Genomic DNA, 4453 nt, shown 5'->3' with positions numbered 1-4453 from the left:
CTAATCTAGGCCTGCGTTTTCATCAATAAGGTTCTATTGATTGACGGCACTCAACCGCATGACTCCAGCCGATGGACCAATTGGCGTTGGAGTACTTTATTGAACCCGTCATTATCCAAAATTTAATTTGTTCGCTATTAGGCGGAGAAAATGCAATGCTTTGTACACGGCCCACGCCAGGTGTTTCTTGTGGATGCTCGAGCTAGAAATATTTTAAATCTGTCTAATCGACAAAAATATCAAGACACAAAAGGGAAGTTAGCTTTCTGTAAAGGGCTGGGTTTAGCCTTTCGAGGCTTGAAAAAACAAAATGAAAACGTCGGTTGTTTTAATTGCCCCAGGGAACTCTGCATATTGTTGAAAGCAAGCAATTTCGAATTAACTAACGCATATATTAAAAGAACCAATCTTAATCGAAGCAGAAGTATTTCGAAAGAGTACGAGCTCTTCCCTTCGAGGAAACCAATTTGGCCCCTCCACTAAAAGAATGTTTGGACGGAATCTACGAACGGTTAAGGAGTGCTTTCCGTTTCATTTTCGCGTTAATGGGTGACGCGGCTGGAAGCCAGAGGCCAAAGACCGTAATGTTTATAAATAGACAGTGCTGAAAGGGAAATTTAAAAATTGAAATGATTTTACTAAATCATACTTGGTCAGAATAACGGTCCAACTTTGAGACTTTTCAACTTACGTTCTTGTTATATCTCATGTTTTTGGTTCCTTATATGCTTACGGTTCTATTCATCTTAACTTGCACAAGTATTGACAAAGACGGTTTCTTTGGAATCTAATCTCTTTATTAATTCATATGCGAAGAGAACCTTACTCAGTTTGACGCGAAAGAAATCATGTTCTTGTAAATAAAATAAAATGGATTTGGAACCAGGAAAAAGCTTTATTTCTCCCTTTCGGTCCACAGAAAGTTCCGTTTTAGTGCACTTTGGCGAGAACAAGACCAGTTGCACGTATTTGATCTTAGCTGGGACTCGGCGGACATATATTGTGTCTCATAACGCCGAAGTGAACCAATTTGCAACATTTTAAATATATCAGGCTGAATCGAAGGTCAGTTGATCGCTTGGGCCCATGAGTTTACTGTCACACGCATTTGATAGTGGCTCGCTCCTGAACGCAGATTTCAATCGGCAAAAACCGCTATGAAAGACAAACAGCTGTGACTTTCTTACCTATATCCCGCGTTTATTTCATCGCGTCGAGGTTTAAATTCCGAAACCTTCTTCTACTAAAAAGAGTTCAGCGTACCAATGTGAACTCAATTTTCCTCAATATTTTAGCACTAGCTGTGTCTACAAGATTCCGATTTATTAAAATGTGACAGATTTAGCAATGAACGAGTTATACAAAAAAGTAACAAACATTAATATAAAAGTATCAGAAATAAAAGCTAAAGAAAAACCAAACGAAACGGCAGACTTAGTTGATTGGGTTTTACCCATTTTTAAAATTTACATCCTTCAATTTACATACATGTATATTGTAACAGAACAGAAATGATCACCAAACTATAGATAAATTTATGTTTAATATTTGCTCTGTGAATTGAACTGTAATTTCCGATCGTTGTTGTAATTTGTTTTGTCTTACGCTTGTTTCGTTCTTTGCTTACATTTGTAAACTTATCATTACCTCCAGACATACACGGTCGCGTTTGGTTTTATTGTCTGAGCAGTAGTTATCTTGGACTGGGTAGCTGATATTTTAATTTGTTACAATATACAGCAAATGTCGTCAGGAACATAAATTCATTGTATGGATCTTAAATGCAGAGTAATTTTAAAATTCATTAAAGTTGACATGGAAGGGAACTTCTCTTTAATTAAGGGTCAGTATTTCGCACAATATCCGTAATTTATTTATGCTGCTTGTTATATTATGCGAAGTGGCGTATTTCCAATTAACACCATTATTTACATATACCTTGAACAATATCTTGAAATTTATCTTGAACGGAAGATCTAAATGTTTAGCAATTTCTTTTTGTTGGTAAAACTCGACTATTAAGTTGTTTGTTTTGCTATAGATCTCATTGTTCACTTGTCACTGATTATTATCGCAGCATCCGGAGCACATAAACAAATACGTAAAGTGCAATGTTTGATTTACATTTAAGACCTCTTTGAGTTACCCTGAGTTACCTTTGAGTTATACCTGCTACGACGAGGAGGGCGTAGGGGCCTATTAGAAACCGAAAAACCGCGCGAAAAATCGCCGAAAATTGAAATAAAGCCGTCACTGACAAAGCCTTGATAGGCTTCAGAATCTCTCTTTCTGTTATTTGATTTTTACATGTCTAAAATTGTTGTAATTTCCGAAGTTTTTTTTGCGTCTTCCCTCGTTAGTGCTGAACTCGTCGTAGTCTAAAAAACTGCTTATTTGTTTGTAAATCGGCTCGACAGACCTATAGCAATGTGAGACTAGAAAAAATTGCACGGTCAACTGATTTTAGGTAATTTTTGTTTAAAAGAAACACGACATTCTGAAGTTGCTTTTTGATTGCCATTGTAAGACTTTTCATTTGTGTAGGAACAATTGCAGCCGTATTTTAAAACCAAACTACTTTATTTTACAACCAAACTAACAGCCTCTCCTTTGCTGTTATTACACGTGAACGGAGCGAGTGAGCGCAATGTTGTTCCCGCCACGAAAAGGAGAGAAACTCGCAATCGAGCAATGAGAAATTTTCTCGATGGTTCACAGTCTAAGGTTAAAATCTACAAGATTTTATCCCAGCTGCGTGATTATACGAGAAATAGTCTTTTGCTTTGATGTTATCTTTAGCCTTTCACAATCTGCTTGGCAGCCGTTACGACCCAAATAACGGCTACTAAAGAGACTAGGCTTGGCATGCATTCCTCTTAAAGGAAGTCTAGGTGCAAAGCTTATAAGAGATCCCTTAGAATTACAGTTTAGCGCCGCTCCAGGGTGTAACTTCCACGGTAAAACCAGAAAAAAACATAAAATGCATTGGACAGAAAAATCCAAAAAACCGCCATTATTGTTGACAAAAACCGAAAACCAAAGACTAAATTGGAGAAAACCCGCAAACCGCACTAGACACCAAAACCGAAAAACCGCAGTTTTTAGTGCGAAAACCGAAAGACCGAACCAAAAATCGGCCAAATCCACAAAACCGAAAATCCCACCGCCCCCCTCTACGAGGTTTTAATCAACAATACAAAAGACGATAGGAGAGTTTCAGATCTTTGAGAGTCCTTAATTGCTGATATACTGTTGGACTAACAAGAGACAGCGAAGCTGCACGTTTGGCACTGAGTAACGATTACCATGCAACGAGCCGGTGCTCTACATAGCTTTCCCCTAACCAAGTTCGACCGACCGTTATCCGTACAGTTAACAGCGCCCAAGCTGATGGTTTGCATCCGTTCCTCAATAGACGTGTAGGTCCGCACAGATGAACCACATTTCGTTTCAGATCATTCCATTTAGCTTTCTCAGCTTGTATTTATGAGTTATTGACCAAGCGTGAAGTCAAGATGGCTGGATATTGGCCTCGTTCAAAAACGAGGCCAATATCCAGCCATATTGACCTAACAAGCTTGATAAATAAAGGACTTATTATATGCAATAAGAACAGTATTTTCTTGTGGCACAAGGTAGCCCGTTCCGGTAGCCAATCTCAGGGCAGGATTCAGTTCATCTTGCCCGCTCACGGAGCAAGCCACATAATAAATGAACTTTCTGCCAAGGTCTTTCGGTTTGAATGTTGTGATTTTCAATTTTGATAATAAATTCATTTTAGAATTATCAGTGCAACACGATATTGCGCGAATCGGGGCCATTTACTCTTAATAACTCTAAAAAGTTTAACCATTAACGGTACACTCGGATGGGCTTGTTGCACGATAATGGTGTATTATTGCGTTTTATTGGCTCTGTTTTGTAAATAAAACAAACATGAAATTCCCCCAAACCTCCAGCGAAACTTTTAGGAGAATTCGACGGTACTTTATGGAAACACTAGCCCGCGTCTTGGGTTTACTATCTCTTGTTTTTGCATATGACTACACAAACACGTGGACAATTTTCCATTCCGCAAACGGTAGTTATTTTATGATAATCAAACGCCTGGCCTGGGCTGCCTCGTGTCACTTGTTTAGATAAATAGATAAATAAATCGTTTATTAAAAAAAACACACCTAGAAGGCATGCGACTGAATTACGTGTGAAATGTATATGCCACTGGTGAATGGCAATAAAAAATTATGCCAATGAATTATATCGAGACGAAGATATCCACTGCCAAACCAAACAAGTGTAATGCAAGCGTAACGCGAGAGCAAGAAGACAGAGTACATTACTTCCGTTAATTTTACGACTGAAATTCGATCTGCCTCGATCTGCTCCGATCCAACCATTATTGACAATTAATTTTCGTAATTTATACCTCTTTGCTTACTCTCAGAAAGTGCGC

The sequence above is a fragment of the Orbicella franksi genome, chromosome 6 (assembly GCF_964199315.1).
Source record: "Orbicella franksi chromosome 6, jaOrbFran1.1, whole genome shotgun sequence".
Classification (NCBI taxonomy): Eukaryota; Metazoa; Cnidaria; class Anthozoa; order Scleractinia; family Merulinidae; genus Orbicella; species Orbicella franksi.
This window is presented reverse-complemented; position numbering follows the sequence as displayed.